Source organism: Balaenoptera physalus (assembly GCF_965194825.1).
Source record: "Balaenoptera physalus genome assembly, chromosome: 19".
In the NCBI taxonomy this organism is placed as follows: Eukaryota; Metazoa; Chordata; class Mammalia; order Artiodactyla; family Balaenopteridae; genus Balaenoptera; species Balaenoptera physalus.
This window is the reverse complement of record NC_138900.1, coordinates 16,180,944-16,203,777: the sequence shown is the minus strand read 5'-3', so window position 1 is coordinate 16,203,777 and position 22,834 is coordinate 16,180,944. Positions and strand designations below refer to the sequence as shown.

At 38.9% G+C, this 22,834-nt stretch overlaps 1 long non-coding RNA gene across 2 annotated transcripts; it reads left to right on the top strand.

Moving 5' to 3' along the window:
• Positions 1-36: 36 nt before the first annotated feature.
• Positions 37-22,634, top strand: LOC309649436. Of its 2 annotated transcripts, none has more exons than XR_014257109.1 (4): positions 37-167; positions 1,723-1,771; positions 11,417-11,654; positions 20,779-22,634. It is a non-coding gene; the product is annotated as an uncharacterized lncRNA (long non-coding RNA). The 2 variants fall into 2 exon arrangements; XR_014257110.1 differs by lacking the exon at positions 37-167 and adding an exon at positions 272-558.
• Positions 22,635-22,834: the final 200 nt, after the last annotated feature.

The following is a 22,834-nucleotide window of genomic DNA, read 5'->3' as shown; positions in this document are numbered from 1 at the left end:
ATACCAGCCTGAGCTTGGCCGCGGCGACCGTGCGGGCCGCATCGCGGAGATTTCTGGGAGTGCTCACTCGGCCTCGGAGTGCGCAGGCGCAGCGCACCGAGTGGACATTTTGGTCTTTGTCCGCGGGTCAGTCCGGCCCCTGGGTCCACGTGGCGCGAAAATAGGAGGTGGGACGTGGGTGTCTTGGGCCGATGGGGTCTGGGAGGTTATGAAGAGAAGGATTCCAGATCTATTGGGGTGCGGCGCGAGGGTGGGGAGTGGGTTTAAGAGCTTCTGGCCTACATGTAGGGTGGGGGTGGGGGCCTCTGAGGAGGGTTCGAGCGTGCATGACCCTGAGTTTGACCGCAAGTTTGATCGGATGTTTGAGATTATTGAGGGAGAAACTGGGGATGCAGCGTTGTGTATGGTTGCTTCTAAGAGAGAGAGATGTAGGAAACCAGCATTGAGAGAATAACATCCGAGCGGCACTTCCCGTGTCGAAAGTGCTGATAATAACGGTGCCGTCTTCCTGGAACATCTAATTTACTTGAAGATTTGAAGGGGGATAAAAGCTAAGTGGTAAATACTTTTTAAATGGACTTTTGTATAAAAGCGCGTTTCTTTTTAATTGGGGTAGAATGCAAATCACCGTGGTTTTTTTGTTTTTTTGTTTTTTAAACAAGCAAAAATATTTCAAAGGAAATTTTTGTTAGGGGGAGCCTGCTTCAAACGGTCTCAAATATCCTGATCTTTGGGGTACTTTAATAGGTCTGCTGTTAATTTAGAGTAAATATCAGCCTTACATTTTGAGAAGCAGTGTCATATAGAGCAGAAGGCCGAGGACTGGGGAGTCAAGGGTTTGGGGTTCTAGGTTCGGCACGGTTACCCTCGTTCTTTGAAAAAAACTTAGTTCCTGCAGTGTTTATCCATGAGTCTGGACTAGTTAGTTGTCCTAACTCCTAAATGCGTGGAGATGTTCCCAGGTTGTATGGATTTTGTGAAGTAACGAAAAAGTCTAAGGAATCCACTTTAAGTTATCCTTCACGTTATTTTAAATAATTGGGTACCAAATCAATATCTACAAATCAGTAGCCTTCAGATAGACAAACCACAGCCAGTTAGAAGGTATAATAGAAGACAACCATTATTTACAAGAACAGTTTTTTAAAAATTGAGGAATAAACTTAAGAAATGTGCAAAACTATTGGAAAAGACCTTTAAAATACTGCTAAAGGGCATAACATAAGATGTGAACAAATATAGTGTTTTTCAATAGGAAGACATCTTAAAGAAGTGTGTGCAAATTTAAGTAAATTTATTAATTTAATGTTATCCCAATAAAAGTATCCACAGATTTTTTTTTTTTTTTTTGGACCTAGGTAAGCTGATTCTGCACTTAATATGGAAAAATAGACAAGCTAGAATAGCTAGTAAAACTCTGAAAAAGGAAAGCAGTTGGGGTGTGGGGAGGTCGGAGCCCAACAGTAACTTTTTTTTTTTTTTTGGCCACTCCCCTGGGCTTTTGTGATGTTAGTTCCCCAACCAGGTATTGAACAGGCACCCTCAGCAGTGAAAGCGCAGAGTCCTAACCACTGGACCACCAGGGAATTCCCCCAACAGTAACATTTTAAATCCTCAGAAATTAAAATAGTATTGGTATTAGCAGGAAGCAGACCTATGAAGGGCAATTCAGCATTATGTATGATAACTACAAATGTATTTTCTTTTTGACTTATTTTACAGATGGAAATTCATTCTGCAAATGTACCTGAATTTACATGAAGTTATACAGGTACAAGGTTGTTCATTGCAGCAGTGTTTCACATAGGAAAAGATTAGAAAGAATTCATGCCCATCAGTAGGAGATTGGTTCGATAAAACTATAATGTATGTATACAACAGAATAATTTGCAGCTCTATAAAAGAATGAGGAGGAAGCTTTCTATATACTGACACTGAAATAACTCCAGAATTGTATTGTTAAGTGAAAAATGCAAGATGCAGAATGTATGGTATGCTTCATTTGGAGTAAGAAAGGGGAGAGATAAGAATATATACTTGTATTTGTTTCCTTTAAGAAACAAGATCCACAAGAAACTAGTAAGAGTGGCTACCTCTGTTGCGGGTAGAGGTACTGGCATAGATAGGACAAGGGCAAATAGCTTTCTATGTTTTTTTTTCCCCCTGACTATATGAGTTTAGTATATATTCAAAAGTCAAAGTAATTTTTTTTTAAAAGGAGGACATAGGCCATAGAACCAGACTCTTTCCTCTGCCACTTTGTACCTTGGTGACCTTAGGCAGGTACTCCCTTGTGCCTCAGGTTCTCATCCAGTATTATAGAGAAAATAATAGTATCTGATTCATGGAGTAGTTGTGTAGATCGAGGAGTTCTAAAGAATAGTGCCTTATTAGTAATACGGGATAAATTTTAAGTAGTACTATTATTACTATCTATAGAATAATACTTTCTCAGAAATAATGCCACTTGCAGCAAGGTGGATGGACCTGGACATTATCATACTAAGTGAAGTTAAGTCAGACAGAGAAAAACAAATATATGATAGGCAGAATCTAAAAAAAATGATACAAATGAACTTATTTGCAAAGCAAACACTCAGAGAATGAATTTATCGTTACCAGAGGGAAAGAGTGTGTGTGTGTGTGTTGGGGGGGTAGATTGGGAGTTTGGGATTGACATGTACACAGTACTATATTTAAAATAGATAACCAACAAGGACCTACTGTATAGCACAGGGAACTCAGCTCAATATAATAACCTAAATGGGAAAAGAATTTGAAAAAGAGTGGATACTTGTATGGGTGTAACTAAATCACTTTGCCGTACACCTGTAACTAGCACATCATTTTTTTTTTTTTTTAATAAATTTATTTATTTTTGGCTGCATTGGGTCTTCGTTGCTGCATGCGGGCTTTCTCTAGTTGTGGTGAGCGGGGGCTATTCTTTGTTATGGTGTGCAGGCTTCTCATTGCGGTGACTTCTCTTGTTGCGGAGCACAGGCTCTAGGTGTGCAGGCTTCAGTAGTTGTGGCACGTGGGCTCAGCAGTTGTGGCTTGTGGGCTCTAGAGTGCAGGCTCAGTAGTTATGGCACACGGGCTTAGTTGCTCCGTGGCATGTGGGATCTTCCCGGACCGGGGCTTGAACCCGTGTCCCCTGCATTGGCAGGTGGATTCTTAACCACTGTGCCACCAGGGAAGCCCTAGCACATCATTGTTAATCAACTATATTCCAATATAAAATAAAAATTTTTAGAAAATTCAGAAAGGGACAAAAAATTTCCTCAGAAACAGTACAGTCATTCTTACTGTTTCTGGTAAAAATTTCTGAAAGATTCAGATATGTAGATGCTGTTTTTTAATTGCCATGTTTAAGCATTTTTTTTTTGACATTTTCTTTTGTAACTGGAATGAGGAAGTTAGAGTTCTTTGTTCAGGTTACATTCATCCTTAGAAATTCATCACTGCCTCCTTCATGAGATTTGTTCTTTGATTTCTGTGATGGTTACTTTCTCATGGTTCTAATTCAGAGCATCTGATGATATTTTTTAAAAATCCTAATTGTGACCTGTTTTGGGTCAGACTACATCAGAGGTGATCTTCAAATTGCATAACATCAGGAGAGAAATATATGACTGGTCCACCATTAGTGATTGTATTTTCCCCTTTATGACCAAAGTGTAATCTGTATGGTTTCATAATTTGGCACGGTACAGATGTCCATTCCCCATCAATCATTTAATGAATGGTTATAACACCAATAAATAATCCTTAGCGGAATCAATAATTTCTTCAAGGTTGCAAAGTGATTTTCTAGTTTTTTCATTCCTTTTACGTTTATTTGATTGCTACCTCAAATTGTGTCAAATTTATCCTGGCTTTTTCTTTAAGCATCATTTTAAAGTTGTGCTCTAATAACTGCAGCTAGTTTTCTTTTTGATAGTCATATTGTCACAGTTTTAGTCAGTGGATGTTCCTTCATGCTAACTCCTGTCTCATTTTAACTTGCCCCCATTTAACTTTGAAAGCTATCTTGCACTCCAGGCCCATCTTGTACCTTCCCTCCCAGACTTGGAATTAGCTGTTTCTTCAAGGAGCTCTGGTTCCTTTTACTGGAGAGTGGTATTGGAGACCAAGATCTGGGTGCTGGATGTTCGTTCTCCCCCCTGCCCCCCACTTTCGGCTTCTTTGGCTTCATTGCTGTGCGTGGGCTTTTTCCAGTTGCGGAGAGCGGGGGCCACTCCTCGCCATGGTGCGCGGGCCTCCCATCGCGGTGACCTCTCCTGTTGCAGAGCACCGGCTCCAGGCGCGCGGGCCTCAGTAGTTGTGGTATGCGAGCTCAGCAGTTGTGGCTTGTGGCCTCCAGAGCGCAGGCTCAGTAGCTGTGGCGCACGGGCCCAGCCACTCTGTGGCATGTGGGATCCTCCCGGACCAGGGATCGAACCCATGTCCCCTGCACTGGCGGGCAGACCCAGGGAAGCTCCTGGATGTTATTTTATTGCTGCAGAGGTAACATTGTTTCAAGGCCATTTCAGAGACGGAACTAGAAAACCCATTTTGAAAAATCATGAGTTCATATTAATATTTATAATTCAGTTTAAATGGTTCAGTATTTTTACCTCATACTTAGCTCCTAATTGTATTTTATAGTAAAAATTTTGGAACAGGTTAATATAAGTATGGGATTATTTGCTTTATGCTGCACTATAAAAAAAGTGGTTTCAAAAATAACAATGTTGATAGTAGTAACCATAAACATACTGTATCATGTGAAAATTTTCTTTGTAGCTATTTTTGTCCTTAGAATGCATCCCACGAAAGATGTGTAGTCAAAGTTCTCTGTTATAAATCCTTTCTCTGAGGAATTATGTTACCAAGTTAATGTACAGTTGAGTTCATTTGTTTCAATTTCAAGTTCAGGGATTGCTTTTTTTAAAAATGAATTTTATCATATAAAAAGTAAATAATGCATTTCTGTGATTCAACAAAAACTATATCTCATAGAGATATCTCATTCTGCTCCCCTCCCCATCACATTCTTCTCTGTCCCAATTAAATATAGTTTCTTGTTTTTTTGTTTCTTTATCCTTCAAGTAGATTTTTTGTTTGTTTGTTGGGCCATTAGTGTATGTTTATTCTTCCCTCCTATCCCCCACTGTCCTTACGTAAAAGATATACTATGTACATCTGTGTTCCTCACTTTCTTCACTTAACAATATGTCCTGGAGATATCCTTTGTTAATGATTATATATATATATTTTTCTTTTTAACTGCCTTATAAATAAGATGCCATTGTGTGCGTGTACCGTAGTTGATTCTGCTCTTGGATATTTGGGTTGTTTCCAATCTTTTGCTGTTACTGCAGTAATAAATAATTTTTCATCTGTGTCATTTTGTACTTATGCAAGATTATCTCCAAAGTAGATTGCTACAAGTAGAATTGCACGTAGGGCTAAGTACTTTCATTTCCATTAGCAATCTACAAGAACACCTTTCCTCCTAGAACCTTATCATCAGAATGTAGAGCTGAATTTTTTTTTTTTGCCAAAGGTATGAGTGAAAATTGGTATCTCAGTGTAGGTTTAATTTACATCTCTATTATGGGTGAGGTTGAGTATCTTCCATATGTTTAAGGGCCACATGTACTTATCTGGGAACTCTGTTCATATCCTTTTCCTCCTTTTACTATAGGGTATCTCTTTCTTCTAGGAGCTGTTAAATTACATTAGAAAGGTTAGCCCTATGTGAAATGAGTTGCAGGTTTTTTTCCAAGTTTTAAATTTGTGTTTTGATATTGTTCACAGTGGTTTGTTTTTTTAAACCATGTGGAATCAGGTAGTTTTTATTTTTATGTAATAGATTTATCAGTCTTTTCATTTATGGTCATAGAAAGCCTTTCCCACTCCAGGTTTCACCTATACTTTCAAATCCTTAAAAGATTATAATTTCTATGGGTTTTCATATCCTCGTGTATGATATTTAGCTTTGCATCCAGGTTTATGTTTTTCCAGTAGGCTACCCAGTTCTTCCAACACCATTTATTAAAAGGCCTTGGGCTTCCCCGGTGGCGCAGTGGTTGAGAATCTGCCTGCCAATGCAGGGGACACGGGTTCGAGCCCTGGTCTGGGAAGATCCCACATGCCGCAGAGCAACTAGGCCCGTGAGCCACAATTACTGAGCCTGCGCGTCTGGAGCCTGTGCTCCGCAACAAGAGAGGCCACGATAATGAGAGGCCCGCGCACCACGATGAAGAGTGGCCCCCGCTTGCCGCAACTAGAGAAAGCCCTCACACAGAAACGAAGACCCAACACAGCCATAAATTAAAAAAAAAAAAAAAAAAAAAGGCCTTATTAACTCTACTATTTTAAGATTCCATTTTGATCATATACTAAATTCTCATGTTTTTGGTCTTATTTCTGGACTTTATATTCTCATCCATCTTCCAGCCTATATTCGTGTACCAATATTTATCTTTTTAGTATAGATGCTTTATAATTTTGTTTTAATATCTATTATAGTTACTCTTCTCTTATTGCTTATCTTTTTCAGTTTCCTACTTCTTGTTTATTTTTCTTTGTAAATTTCAGAATCAGCTTGTCTAGTTCTAGAAAAAAACTTACTGATATTGTATTAAATTTTGTAAAATAATTTAGGGAAAGGGACATTAGATCTTTATAATGTTAAATATTCTTGTCCATGTACATGATATGTGTTGTATATATTCCAGTTTACTTTTGGGTCTTCTAGAGTGTTTTAATGCTTTCTTCATATAGGTTTTAGGCACTTTTTACTAAGTTTATTTCTAGGTACTTTATCTTTTATATTGCTGTTATGAATGGAGTCATTGTGCTATATATAAAGCTTGTTGATTTCTTTTATATATATATATATACATTTATTTATTTGTTTTTTTTTTTTTTTAAATTAATTAATTTATTTATTTATTATTTTTGGCTGTGTTAGGTCTTCGTTTCTGTGCGAGGGCTTTCTCTAGTTGCGGCGAGCGGGGGCCACTCTTCATCGCAGTGCGCGGGCCTCTCACTATCGCGGCCTCTCCTGTTGCGGAGCACAGGCTCTAGACGCGCAGGCTCAGTAGTTGTGGCTCACGGGCCCAGTTGCTCCGCGGCATGTGGGATCCTCCCAGACCAGGGCTCGAACCCGTGTCCCCTGCACTGGCAGGCGGATTCCCAACCACTGCGCCACCAGGGAAGCCCCTATTTATTTGTTTTTGGCTGTGTTGGGTCTTTGTTTCTGTTTGCGGGCTTTCTGTAGTTGCGGTGAGTGGGGGCTACTCTTCGTTGCAGTGCTCAGGCTTCTCATTGCGGTGGCTTCTCTTGTTGTGGAGCACGGGCTCTAGGCACGCGGGCTTCAGTAGTTGTGGCACGCAGGCTCTAGAGCGCAGGCTCAGTAGTTGTGGCGCATGGCTTAGTTGCTCCGTGGCATGTGGGATCTTCCCAGACCAGGGTTCCAACCCGTGTGCCCTGCATTGGCAGGCGGATTCTTAACCACTGCACCACTAGGGAAGTCCCAAAGTTTGTTGATTTCTATAAGTTAATTTTATTCCCTGCTTAATTTATTGAATTATTGTTTATAATTATATTTTAAAATGAGGCAGTGGGCATCCTTACCTTTATTTAGAGTTTAATAGAAATGCCTTCAATATTTTTGCATTAGATAAGATGCTGGCTTTCGTGATCAGATATAGATTATGATTACCTATATATGTATAAATTACCCATGCTGCCTGGGTCTCTGGGGATGTGAGTAGAAACAAAAAGTTTAAGGCTGAGACCACTGCTATGCCTCAGATACAACAACCAGGAAAGATCACATTAATCAAGGAAATAAAAATCCCTCTAAACTCTGATAGCTGCAGTCTTTTTTTTTTTTAATTAATTTATTTATTTTATGGCTGTGTTGGGTCTTCGTTGCTGCACGCGGGCTTTCTCTAGTTGTGGCGAGCGGGGGCTACTCTTCGTTGTAGTGCGTGGGCTTCTCATTGTCGTGGCTTCTCGTTGTGGAGCACAGGCTCTAGGCGCGCGGGCTTCAGTAGTTGTGGCATGCGGGCTTAGTAGTTGGCAGCTTGCGGGCTCTAGAGCACAGGCTCAGTAGTTGTGGCGCACGGGCTTAGTTGCTCCGCGGCATGTGGAATCTTCCCGGATCAGGGCTCGAACCCATGTCCCCTGCATTGGCAGGCGGATTCTTAACCACTGCGCCACCAGGGAAGTCCAGCTGCAGTCTTAAAAAAGTCAAATATAACAAAAGTAAGATGTCCATTTCTATTTTCATTTCCTCCTTTTGGGTGACCATTTCTTAAATCAGTTTCTCCGTTTATCTTTTATGTTCTTTTTTTTTTTTTTTTTAATAAATTTATTTATTTATTTATTTATTTTTGGCTGCGATGGGTCTTCGTTTCTGTGCGAGGGCTTTCTCTAGTTGCGGCGAGCGGGGGCCACTCCTCATCGCGGTGCGCGGGCCTCTCACTATCGCGGCCTCTCTTGTTGCGGAGCACAGGCTCCAGACGCGCAGGCTCAGCAGCTGTGGCTCACGGGCCCAGCCGCTCCGCGGCATGTGGGATCCTCCCAGACCAGGGCTCGAACCCATGTCCCCTGCGTTGGCAGGCAGACCCCCAACCACTGCGCCACCAGGGAAGCCCCTTATGTTCTTTTTATAGCTTTGCTTGCTTCTTAAAGTTTTTATGTCTTTTTAAAAAAATTAATTTTGTTACATTGCGTTTCATTTTTTATCTACTTGTGGCAGTAATTTTCAGGTGAGTTTAACTGTTGGAAAATTATGCTGTTCATTGCCACTGTTTTTCTTAAAGCATCCTTGTATGGACACAGACAAAATATTTTGTGTTTCTCATGTTTGTATGAGGTAGATATTCATAGACAAGTACCAGGAAAAAGGAAACATAGTAGCATTCTATACTTCAAAGCTCATGTGCCTCTTCTAGTGTTTAAAAGCAGAGGGCGTCCACACCTTCTCTGGCTAGATGACCCTAACCTGGTTGAGGCAGGCTTTTATCTCCATCTCGCTGTTTCCCATAAATCTTCATAGTACTTGCCTTCCAGGATGATGCATTTGCTTTTTTTTTAATATATAAATTTATTTATTTATTATTTTATTTTTGGCTGTGTTGGGTCTTCGTTGCTGTGTGCGGGCTTTCTCTAGTTGTGGCGAGCGGGGGCTACTCTTTGTTGCCGTGCGCAGGCTTCTCACTACGGTGGCTTCTCTTGTTGCGGAGCAAGGGCTCTAGGCACACGGGCTTCAGTAGTGGCGAGTGGGCTCTAGAGCGCAGGCTCAGTAGTTGTGGCGCATGGGCTTAGTTGCTCCGCAGCATGTGGGATCTTCCCGGACCAGGGCTCGAACCCATGTCCCCTGCATCGGCAGGCAGATTCTCAACCACTGCACCACCAGGGAAGCCCCCAAGTACTTTTTAAGCCTGCTCTTTCTGCTTTCCCTGCAGTCTCTTTCTGTTTAATCTAGGTCTTGCTTTCATTAGTTCCGTCTTAGGGTAAGGCATACTCGTTCTGGAAGGAAATACTAGCTGCAGATTTCTGAACTCCTTAAGTCCTGAGAATCTCCCTCAGCATTTCGAGTTCTTCCTAGGCTTCTTTGTAACTTCTTTAGGCCTCCTGTTTGGGTTTCCCTTTGGCAGAGATATATGGAGTTTGGGGGTTTGGCTTTTTTTTTTTTTCTTTTGTTGCTAGTCTTGTTGTTCATGATTAGACTTCATTACAACAGTTCTCACTCAGGGTGAATCCCTCATTCTGAGAATGAATATTTGCTAGTTTTTTCTGAGATCTGTTACCTCAAGGACTTCTCGCCATTATCTAGTCTTGCTTGCTACACTTATTACACTGTTGTGGTTCCTGTACCACTTCGGCTATTTTGGGTTTTTGGGCCGCACTTACAAATAATTTAGAGTTAACATAAATTCTCCGTACTAGTTTCACTACAGATGTAGTGTATGGATTAGCTTTTTGCCCCCTTGTTCCACCCTCCCCATTACCCCATTATTCTTGATGTTTTATATGGTTTTCAGGAAAAGTATTTGCAAGATTGAAACTAAGCAGCCACCGTGCTCCTGTGAAACCTTTCCTTGTGTCCTTGACCTTTGGTGTTCCTAGGATTCTGTCCTTGACCATCTTCACGTACTGTGTATATTCTCTATAAGCAGTCACAGTAGTATTCCACCTGTCTTCAACAGCAGTGATACTCTGACAACTGACAAGTTCCCATTTCCATTCTAGGCTGTTCTGAGCTCCTAATTTATATATGCAGTTGTGTAATGGATATATTTGCCTGCATGATCCTCAGAAACCTGACACTCTGAATGTCCAGAAGATCAAACTTGATCTCCTTTTGCAGGCTGTTTCTAGGCAACTCACCCTCTCATGTTTATCTCTGTGTACATTACTGTTTAAAGTAGGCTCTAAGCCTTCCATCTGCTACACCCCAGTACAAGCTGGTGACCAAGCTTTTTCAACACACATAGTAGATAGAGTGTATAAGTAGTAACTTAGGTTTTTTTAGGATTTTGCTTTTCTTTTTTAATTGTTTCAATTTTATAGAAAAGTTGCATGTACCCTTTCTAGAGAAGGGTACATGTGCAGAGAAGTCCCATATACCCTTTACCCAAATTCACCAATCATTTACTTTTTTATTGCTTTATTTTTCCTTCTCTTATTCTCCAAATATGTGTGTAAATTTTTTTTCTGAACTATTTGAGACTAAGTTGTATACATGCTCCCTTTATCTGCAAATACTTCAGCATAAATTTTCTAAGAACAAGAACATTCTTATACATAACCATGGTACAGTAATCAAAATCAGAAAATACAATGCCAATACTATTGTTTAATTCAAAATCCATATTCAGATTTTGTCTATTGTCTGAATAATGTTCTTAAAAACGTTTTTTTGAATGTGTGGATGAACATATATTTCCAGGATATTTTTAGTATATAGTTTCTTTCAGAGTATATTGCTAGCAAAGTAAATATTAGGACTCCAGGTAAACTTCAGTTTTTATTCCTGAATACTGTCAAGAACAACTTTATCCATGTGGCTTAGTTCTGTTAGGTGTATGTTGTTATAGTCGTAGATATGAGTATTGAATTTCATCCAGGAATAAGGGCCACAGTTAAAATCCACTTAGGAGCCTACATAGGAATGTGGTGCTAGAGAACAGTAGCAGCCAGTCATGTAAGGTATGAACAGCTTTTCCTATGGAGGTCAAATTTTCAAAATACATTCCCTCTTTCTTCCTCCATTTCTGGATGTGTGGAGCCTTAAAAGGTTTAATGAGTGTATGGCTTTGAAATTCAGGACCCAAATAGTCCCTTTGCTCGTATTTGTTGTGTGTGCTTTAATCTCTAAGACAAAAAGTCATTACTTTGTTCTTTTTCACAGGGTCGCTTCCTTGTGCATTCCTGGAGACTGCACCTTCCTCATCCTTCGGAAGGCCTGGAGGCCCCAGGGCTCAGCCTGAGTTCTAGGACAGAACTTTGGCTCCAGCATTAACATTCTAGTGCTGTGTCATTTCCCCAATAGCAGGTTATAAGCTGGCCAAGCTGTATGTGATCTTCTGTTGAAGCAAGAAGACGAAATCTGGATGGTGGAGAAAGAAGTGTAAAGGAAATTTGTCCAGGTGAGTGCATCACAACCAGGCGGGTCACAGTTGTTCAGTCAGCATTGCCACCTCTGAAATGCTTTTAAGGATGTTTTCTTACAGGCCCTAGTCTTAGAGTATCACTTGATACGAATTCTTTAGAAACCTGAAGGACATTTCCAGTCATTTTTTCTTTTAGTAGTCTACTCCTTTAATCAGATGCTAGAGGACCAGGTTCCCGTCTTACCTTTATTCTGCATGTCAGCACTTCGCACTTCATTTGTACTGCATCTGTGTGATTGTTCTCTCTTTCATGATACCCTCAGTCTCATATCCCCTGATGTGTATAGACTCCTTTCCTTGTGCATTCTTTTATATGTCTTAAGTCTTTATATATTATCTGATATTTAGGTTCCTTTTTATTACTTACCAATTTCTCTCATTCTTTCAGTGGTTAAATGCCTCAGCATTATATTTTACATCTGTAATCACACTTCCTGTTGTCTTCTTATCCAACGCCCCCATTATACATCAACAAACTCCTGCCTCCCTCCCTTCTGCCCCCATGAACCTCTTTCAGAAGTTTTTGCCTTAGAAGTCAATTCTACCTTTCTGCTGTGTATGTGTGTATGGATGTATGAGTCAGTATTTGTTTTTTAATGTAATACATGAATTTGTAAAAATTTTTGAACATCAAGTATACAGTGAAAAAGTCTGCTGTTCTGACCCTGAGTCCTGTAGTTCTTTTTCAAAGATGCAGTCACTTTTAAGAGTTTCACATGTATCCTTCTTGAGGTAGTCTACGAATAAACCAGCATATATTATGTATCTGTGCTGCAAATATGAATATATATAAGCCCTCAGTTTTCCGTTTCATGTAAATGGTGGTATGTATTCTATTGTGTACATAGTTTTCTTTTTTTCTCTATCAACATTTAATTTGTTTAACCTATCTCGTACTAATGGACATTTAGGTTGTTTCCAGGCTTATGCAATTGAAGATGCAAGTGCATATACTTGTTTATATTGCTTTGCAGAGATGTGCAGATATAGTTACATCATAATTTACTCTTAAGTGGAAGTGCTGGGTCAAAGTTATGTTTATTTATAGGTTTGATAGAAATAGGCACATTGTTCTCAAGAGAAGTAAACCAATTTACATTTCTACCAACATGGTATATTCGTATATTCAATAAATATTTACTGAATGATTTGTATTTGGCACCAGTTCAGTTACTAGGGAAATGTCAGTGATCAAAGCAGTCAAAAATTCCTCCCTCTTGAGGCCTATATTCTAATTGGGGAAGGCAGACTATGAATAAATAGGTAAAAGATATATTCGGTGGTGAGTCCTATGCAGAAGAGTAAAGCAAGGAAAACTGGCATAGAGAGGGCCAGTTGGGGGTTATAATTTTAAATAAGTTGGTCAGGGAAAGGTCTCGTTAAGAGGATGGCATTTAAGAGTATGAGAGTGGGGCATGCAGTATTTGGTGGAAGAACATTCAGCCAAAAGGAACAAAAAGTCTTAAAAACCCTGAGGCTGAAGCATGCTGTTCAAGAGATAATGATCAGGGCAGTGGGCTGGAGCAGAGTGAACAAAGGGAATAAGAATAAGTTTGGTTAGGTTAACAGTCTAAACCATAGACTTTGGCCTTCATTCTGAGTGATTTTGGTAGACCATCAAAGGGTTTTGAGGTAAATCACCAAATTGTATGAAGCCAGTAGTCAAGCAATAAATATTGTTAAATACCATAATTCAGTTATTCCTTGTGGCTCAAGCCACCATTAGACGCTTTGCAAGTTGGCAAGGTATCAAAGCTGAGCGTATTCAAGTTCGCTGACATATATGGAGGAAGAGTCACTCTACTCCTCTCTGCTTAGTAACCATTCTCTAAACATTGGTTCTTCTCGCCTTGGCAGATAGAACTGCTTTCCTATTTTTTTTTTCTCCTGCTCCTCCCAGGCATGTGAACCTGAAGGAATCCTGGGTTTTTTGTTTTGTTTTGTTTTTTTAATATTTATTATTTATTTGGTTGTGCCAGTTCTTAGTTGTGGCTTGCTGGCTCCTTAGTTGTGGCTCACCGGCTCCTTAATTGCAGCTCGTGTCCTCCTTAGTTGCGGCACTACTCGTGGGCTCCTTAGTTGGCAGCTTGCTGGCTCTTTAGTTGTGGCATGCAAACTCTTAGTTGTGGCATGCATGTGGGATCTAGTTCCCTGACCAGGGATTGAACCCAGGCCCCCTGAGTTGGGAGCTTGGAGTCTTAACTACTGCACCACCAGGGACGTCCCAGAACTGCTTTCCTTTAAAAGCCTGTTAGGATAATTGAGATCGTAATATGCTCTACCACCAAAAAAAAAAATATTCTAATAAAAATGAAATATTTGGGGAAAAAAGTGGGGGGGTGTGAGGTGAGGAGTGAAAAGATCAGAATTACAGTTTGGCTGCTATAAAGAAAACATGGTAGAGGGGATTAATGGGAGGCTATTGCAGTAATCTAGGTAGTAATTGTACTTAGTGACACATAGTCAGATTCTTAAGATATTTTAAAGGAACAGCTGACAAGATGGACTTATTTTATGTTGGTTATGAGAGAAAGAAGAGTTGTTGATGACTCTTTAACTAGAAGAAGATGAATTACCATTTACTGAGATAGGAAGACTTCAGGAATTTTGGGAGATAGATGAAGAGTTTTCTTTTGGACTCGTTAATTGTGACATATCTACTGGTCCATCATCTAAGTGCATATTCAGGTAGACAGTTGGCTGCACAAGTCAGGAATTGAGGGAGATAGAAAGTTGTGATGACTTCTGTTCTGCTGTACTAATAAGCTGCTTTATTCATTGATGGTGTCTCTGCATTTTCTTGCTCAGTCTTAACTTTTCTTACCACTCAGGGATGCCAGTGTGTCCACCAAGTCTCCTGCATCCAGCCTACATTCCTGGATTCTGTTGTTAGAAACAAGGAGGTGGTGATAATGGCCCTTGAAGCTGTGCCTTTTGTTTTTGGAGAGCATTGTGCATGAGAGCTCTTCCTAAAAACAGCAGTGGCAGCTGCCCACTCATATCCTTTCTCATAAGACAATAGAATTATAGCTACTTCCTACTCTTATCAACAGTGCAGTTTTCCCTTTTTTTTTCCTCTTTATCTTTCTCCTTCACAGGCATAAAGTGAGCAGAGATGTCTATCATTTTAGAAGAAAGCATCTATTTATGTTATGTTTGAGTCCCTCCTCTAGGAATTCTCTCCCACTTAAGCTTGATTGGTGCTTTGATGGCCTGAGATGTTGCTTTTTCTGTCTTAAGTGTTTCCTTATCTTTTGCGCCCTCCCCCCCTCATCCTCTTACTGGAGTTGGCTTCTGGAACTCTGCATTCTGCCTTTCCTCCTTCCCTTTATAAACTAATTCCTAGAAAGTGACTCATTCATTCTGAAGTTAGAAGTAACTCTTTCTATAAATATCAATTTTTATTTTGGCACCTCCAGCCTTTTTGTCTTGCCCACCATAATTTTACCTGTTTACGGGATAAACAACTGTCCAATTGACTTCATTTTCATTGTGTCAGACCGTGAAATCATTAATATTCTACGCAAATTAGAGATTTCAGCTCATTATTTCAGGTCCAGACGTTACTTCAAACCATTATCAAATTAGGTCTGGATTATTTCTTTTCTTATGGTCCTTGTGATATGGTCAGTCAAACCTTTTAAAAGATATACTTTGCTCTCATCAAGAGAGGGCATGTTAACCATGTGAATATAAATGTGAACATATTTCCTTTCTATAAAATTATTTGAATCTTGGCCTTTGATTATGAAATACCCTACCTGTTCAGTTCCTGCTTATTTAAACCTGTTACTTCTTCTTTTTTTGATCTCCCCTCTGATTGTCCATCCTACTTCACATTTCCCACAGAAATTCAAAAGTCCTTAGTAAATACCATCTTACGTGTTTTTTTGTTTTTATGTCTGGATATCTTACGAACTTGTTGAAAGGAAGGCCCATGTTTTATATTTTCTGTTTGCAGTTTTGATTACACATGTGGTAACTTGTTAAATCTGAATTATTATTGTGGAAGGTTTGTTTTTTTAATCAATTCTTTACATCTTCAAACACCATAAAACACTGAAAGAAGAGTACAGTGATCTCCTCTATACCCACCACATAGATTCAGTAGTTAGTATTTTGCCGTGTTTGATATATCTGTATCCCAGTGCATGTGTATTGTGTGCATTACAGCACACAAACAGCATGACACTTCACTCCTAAAAAATTAAGCATTTTCTAAAAATACTGTCATCCCTCTATATAACAAAAATACCATTATCACGCCTTAGATGATTAGTCATAATGTGCTAATACTATGTAGTAGTCCATATTCAGATTCCCCAGTTATCTCCAGAATACTTTCTATAGCTTTTTTCTTTTTTTTTTTTTTTTTTGGCCTCTTCGAGCCTTGCGGGGTCTCAGTTCCCTGACCAGGGATTGAACCCAGGCCACAGCAGTGAAAGCGCCAGATCCTAACCACTAGACGACCAGGGAGGTCCCTCTATAGCTTTTTTTTAAATACCAGAATCCAGTCAAGGTTTAAACTTTGGGTTTGGTTGTTGTCTTTTTAGTCTTTAAACTCTAAACTCTCCTCCCCTCCTTTTTTCCCCCTTGGTAATGCCCCCTATTTTTAAAAAATAATTGCTATCAGCCATCCAAAGAAAAGAGTGGAGCTGTTACTGCAATCCAGCATCTCAGATTATAGTTAGCATGCTAAGACTTAGCTACATACAAATTTGGGTTTAAAAATATTTCATATGAAACACTTATTTTAAGAAAAGTGAATGTGATTGTGATTAGTAGTTAAGGGAAAGATGTTTAGAAGTAAGAGACAAGATTGGAGAAGTGTTTTTAAGAGCATGTTACTGGAGCTGCTTCCAGGAGGTTGTGTGGATCCTAAGAAGTGTAAAAACTAGGGGATCAGGCTAAGCCAAAGGACATAAGGAACATAATATGTGTAATTGTGACTCACTGATAGCATATTTAACATGCTTGGCAGGCTTTTCCTCAGGTCCTCTGAACTTACTTAACTACTGCTTAGAATGCTCTTCCTCCAGATCACTCTTTCTTCCTTCATGTCTTGAATCTTGCCTTCTCAGAGGCCGCTCCATCTGAAATTGAAACTCTATCCCTTCCCTAATTTTATCTCATAGCACTTAAAACTTGTTAACAAACCATCTCCTTCATTTGTTTATTATTTGTCTCTGTCCACTAGAATGTAAACTTGATGGGTGCAGAAAATTTTGTCGGTTTTGTTCAGTACTGTTTATCCCTGGAGCTTAGAACTGTGCCAGGCACATAGTAAGGAAAGAAGAAGGTATTTGTGGAATGAATAATGAGAAGTGTTTTGAGCATCAGGTTCTCAAAGTTTTTAGTCTTAGGAACTCTTCACATTTTTTTTTTCTTTTTCTTACATAACAGCTTTATTAAGATATAATTCAGATAACCAAATCTACCCTTTTAGGGTATACAGTTCAGTAGTTTTTATTATATTCACAAAGTCGTGCAGTCATCACCGCTATCACATTTTCATCACCACAGAAGGAAACCCAGTACCCAATAGCAATAAAATTTACAGTCCTAAAACTTGAGGACCCGCAAAGAGTTTTGGTTTATTATGTGGACTTTTGTGATATTTACTTTATTTAACAAAAAATGGAAACTTTTAAAAACATTTATTAATTTTAAAAAAACCCCATTACATATAAACTTATATCGTTTCTTAATAAAAATAACAATTTTCCAAAATAAAAAAATTTAGTGAGAAGAGTGGCATTGTTTTGCATGTTTGTAAATATCTTTATTGTCTGGCTTAATAGGAGATAGCAGAATCTGCTATTGTAACCTGTTGTTTTGGTTGAAGTATGTTAAAAAATTGTGGCTTCACACAGATGTAGTTAGAAAAGGGAGAAGTATTTTAGTAGCCTTTTCAGATAATTGTGAATATTCTTTGGTACTATACCAACACTTGACAAGTGATCACTTTTTTTAAGATTAGCCATAATGTGAAATTTGAAACACATTTTTTTGTTCTCTTACATAAAATCCATTGGTTTGTCTTAAACTTTGAATGGATCTCTTACCCATGCGTGATTTTGTAATATCATGCATTTGTCTGTTGAATTATGGAGATCTTTCAAATGTTGATGTATCTCATTATACAATATCAAAACATCACAGTTTGTTAACATCACCAGTCTCATTAGAAAAGTTTTTTAAGTATTGGGAAGCTATCAGTCTCATGGTGGAGGATTTATGGTTTTCCAAAATTCTAATTTTTGTTTGAAACTCGAATTCTATCATTGGCAACATATACTGTCAGTTGTTTTCCTTAAGATGATGTCTTACTTTGTTCTGTCTGAAGGAAGTTCCTGGCAAACAATACCCAAGGCTTAATAACCATAGTTTGTAAGGCATTTATTAATTTATTTAAAGCAAATTAGTGGTGCTCCATAAAATAAAGTAAAAAATGGTGCTTCATGAGAAAAGTGGCTAGGTTTAGCTCACAACTTAGATGATTTGCCCAAGTGCTTTTCCTTGCTTGGTTTCCTATATTTAGCACAGACTCCCTTGGACTTTCTTCAGAATAGTTCAAAGCCCTCTCAATACTTGTTTCCACATGGTCAAATGCATTGGGAAATCTCCTTCCATTTTTCCCCTTAGAGATATTACTTCTAGAATTTTTGTCCTCCTGCTTCAGTCTAGACTGGCTGTACTCTGACTTGATAGTCAGCTCTTACTTATAGGTTTTCATCACCATTATCATAGAGATTTTCTTCATTTTTTCCCCTATGCATCCCCTCTTATTTGGATTCTACATCTGTTGCCTTCTCTGTCTACTAATTTTGGTGGAACACATCTTCTAGTACCACCCTGGGAGGAAAGGTGCATTTTGGGGCATTTGCATATCTGAAAAATGGATTTATTTGACTGTCTTATTAGATTGATAGGCTAAGCGTAAAATTTTTCTCTCAGAATTTTATCTCTAACTTCCTGTCTTTCTGTTGGGAAATTTTATTCTGATTCCTTTTTCTTTGAATGATATATGTTCTTTTTTCTGAAAACATTTATGGCCTCTTTTCTGTTTTGAAATGTCACAGTGATGTGTCTAGGTATGCATCTTTATTATTCATTGTGTGGGGTACCAAGTGGGCCTTTTAAGAATTCTAGAGAGGACTTCCCTGGAGGTCCAGTGGTTGAGACTCTGCACTTCCACTGCAGGGCACAGAGGTTCGATATTTGGTCGGGGAACTAAGATCCTACATGCTGCGTGGTGTGGCCAAAGAAAAAAAGGAAAGAAAGAAAAAGAAAAAAAGAGAGGGAAAAAAAGAAGTCTAGAGAGGGAATTCCCTGGCATTCCAGTGGTTAGGACTCCGCGCTTTCACTGCTGGGGGCCGGGTTGGACGCCTGGTTTTAGGGAACTAAGATCCTGCAAGCCGAGGCGTGCCCCCCTAAAACAAACAAACAAACAAAACTTCTACCAGGAAGTGACACTTGTCACCTGTGCTCATATTAACGGTATGACCCCTCTGCACTTAGGAGACCCTGTTATTGGTAAATGGTAATACAGTCTACTTTACCACCTTCCCCCTCACCAGCCCCTCAACCCCAGTCTTAATTTGTAAGGGAACTTTTTCTTTCTGCTTCTTGCTTACAGAATCCTGTTATTGTTTCACTGATAAAATATCTTCTCATAACTGTGATTGGTTTTAGGGTTTTGTTGTTTGCTGTGCCTTACCTTTATTTCCTTAGACTTTCTTTTTTCTCTCAATGTTGATCTGTCATGTTAGTGGGGTTCCTCTAATGTGTGTGGAACACTGGCTGCACAGTCATACTTAAGAGTGATTCACTAAAACGTAAGCTCTTTCGTGCCTGGGTGCTTCTAGTCAGCTGGTAGGCTTTAGTGGATGAAAAATAGAATGCCTCATGGACTCGGTCTCCTCCTGCAGAAGCGTTATACTGCCTTCCTCTCATGAGCTCAGGTGTGGCCAGGTACTTCGTTTTGGCAAAAAAAAAAAAAAAAAATGAGTACAAGCAACAAGTATCATCTTAGATGGTGGGCATCCTATTTAAGTTTTTCACTGGCCTTTCAGTTTGTCCAGAAAAGGGTCCTTTCATATCCTGCTCACAGGTTGCCAACATTTTTTGGCATCAGCTGCATAATGGAACTGGAGGTTTCACCATATTGCATATAGATCCCATTGATTTCAGTATAGCACCTGTCATCTCATTTGTTGAGTGTCCCTGAGACTAGAGCTACTCTGATTAAATTTCTGCAAAGAATAACTTCCATTTCTTACAGAGTAGTGGTCCTTTGTCCTCCCGACTGACAGTAGAGGTCCAGCTGCAACTCACACAATCTTTTCTTTTTCCACCCAGCAACCATCCTTCATTCCTTCTTTTGAGATACTTGATTTCCCTTCATTTCCTGAGTCTTTCTGATATTTTGTGGCACAAATTGGCTTGCTTGACATTGGCATCCTCTTCTGGAATACCTTTATGTTATTTGAACTTCCTGAGCTCTTCTGTGTGTTGAAAATCTTCCATGTACTTTATGTTATCAAAAATTTTGTTAACACCTGTGTGTATTGATGTCTGCTATCATATTCTTTTTTCTTGTGAGTTTGTACCATTTTCCCTTTTCTTGTCATTTTAATGGAGTTTTAGAAGGAAGCAGTTGATTTTTCCTTTTTCCATTTCTTAGGAATCCCAGGTAGACTTTCTTAATTTTATGTGGTCATCTCTTTATCCTGTTTGTTAATTCCTCATTTTTTGTTATATTCAATTTGCTGGATTATGAAATAAGAAAGATTATTTTTCAAGAATAATCTAAGCTTTATGTACATATGAATGTTAATTTTCAACCAGGGGTCCTCTATAAGGGTTTCCTTCTCAAAATTTAGTTGGAGACATTGGTCATGAGGATTCTTTCCTACTGTTGAGGTGGGCTACCCGAGTTCATCCCCAAAAGCACAATCTGAAATTTTATTACTAGTAATGGGAAAATTCATAAATAATGATGATAACATAAAGCTAACATTGAGTGCTTACCATGTGCCAGCCACAGTTCTAAGCACATTGACTCCTTTAAATGATGATTCTTTGTACTCCATTTTAGAAGAAGCCTGAGAAGATGATGAGCAGATAGAGAGGCAACAAGACTTGGGAGGCAAGTTGCATCCAGCTCCAGTAAAGTACAGACTGAGGAAAAAAGCAGTGAATATAAGAAAATTGGAAAAATACTCTGATCTCAAACCTTATATCTTGTAAGGCAACACCTTTTTCAACTTAACCTAGAAAGAGTTTGAAACACAATTTAGACTTAGTTGTGTAGGAAAGAATCATCAATTAGTTTGGAAATCCTGCCACAGCTTACTCCTTGTGGTAATAACCCCTTTTAGGTGTAAATCAGTGTGGAAATGCCTTCATTTAAAAAATTTTGAACCCCATATGATATCAGAGCATTCATACTGGAGAGAAAACCTATGAATTTACTGAATGTGGTAAAACTTTCACTCACATGTTGCACCTCATAAATGTAGAAGTCAGGCTGGAGAGAAACCCTGTGCTTCTAAGGAATATTGAAAAGCCTTTAGCTAGATAACAAATCTCATTGAGTAGAAGAAAATTCATACTGGAGAGAAACCAGTGAATGTAACAACTTCATTTGAGTATTAGAAAATTTAGAGTTGAAGAGAAAGCTTTGAAGGTACTAAGTATGATAAAGTTTTCTCTTGAACCTTACCTCTTACTCTGCATTTGAAAGGTCATACACAGAGAAGCCCTACAAATGTAAGAAATGTGGAAATACCTTCAGCTAAAAGTAAATTCTCATTCATCAAAAAATTCATACTGGAAAGAAATCTTGTGAATGTGGGAAAGCTTCCATTCAGATGTCACACCTCAGTCAGCAGAGAGTTTGTAGTGGGGAAAACCCCTTTGCCTGTAAGGTATGTGGGAAAGTCTTCAGCCACAAATCAACTCTCACTGAGCATGAGCATTTTCATAATAGAGAGAAACCTTTTGAATGTAATGAATGTGGAAAAGCATTCAGCCAAAAGCAGTATGTTATTAAACATCAAAATACCCACACTGGAGAGAAGCTTTTTGAATGTAATGAATGTGGAAAATCCTTCAGCCAGAAGGAAAACCTTCTTACCCATCAGAAAATTCACACTGGAGAGAAACCTTTTGAGTGTAAGGATTGTGGGAAAGCTTTCATTCAGAAGTCGAACCTCATCAGACACCAGAGAACTCACACAGGAGAGAAGCCCTTTGTATGTAAGGAGTGTGGGAAAACCTTCAGTGGCAAGTCAAACCTTACAGAGCATGAGAAAATTCATATTGGAGAGAAACCCTTTAAGTGTAGTGAATGTGGAACAGCTTTTGGTCAGAAGAAGTACCTCATAAAACATCAAAATATTCACACTGGAGAGAAACCCTATGAATGTAATGAATGTGGAAAAGCCTTCTCTCAGCGAACGTCACTTATTGTACATGTGAGAATTCATTCAGGTGATAAGCCTTATGAATGCAATGTATGTGGAAAAGCCTTCTCTCAAAGTTCATCCCTTACGGTGCATGTGAGAAGCCATACAGGTGAGAAACCCTATGGTTGTAATGAGTGTGGGAAAGCTTTCTCTCAATTCTCAACCCTTGCTCTACATTTGAGAATACACACAGGTAAGAAGCCTTATCAATGTAGTGAATGTGGGAAAGCTTTCAGCCAGAAATCACACCATATTAGACACCAGAAAATTCATACTCATTAAAAACCTGTGGATATCATGAAAGGTGTTCATCAGGAATTTACATCTCATAACATATCAGAAATAATCATTCTGAAGGAAAGCATCACAAATGAGAGAAACAAAAGCTAAAAACTTAAAGGACACCAGAGAATTCATCCTGAAGAGAAAGACATTTGTATGATAATATTCAGTAAAAAAAAAAAAAAAAAAAACATACAGCAAAGGTAATGCTGAAACTTTAGATGCATTTCCACTAAAATTGGGAATGGAAAACATGTTTAACATTGCCGTCTGCATGGATCTGGAGCTCCACCAATGTAAAAGAAAAAAAAGGTTGCAAGTATTAGGAAGGAAGAGACTTTTATGATATTGATTTAGCAGAACAGAAGAGATTCTGGAAACACCTGTGCATTTATTAGAATT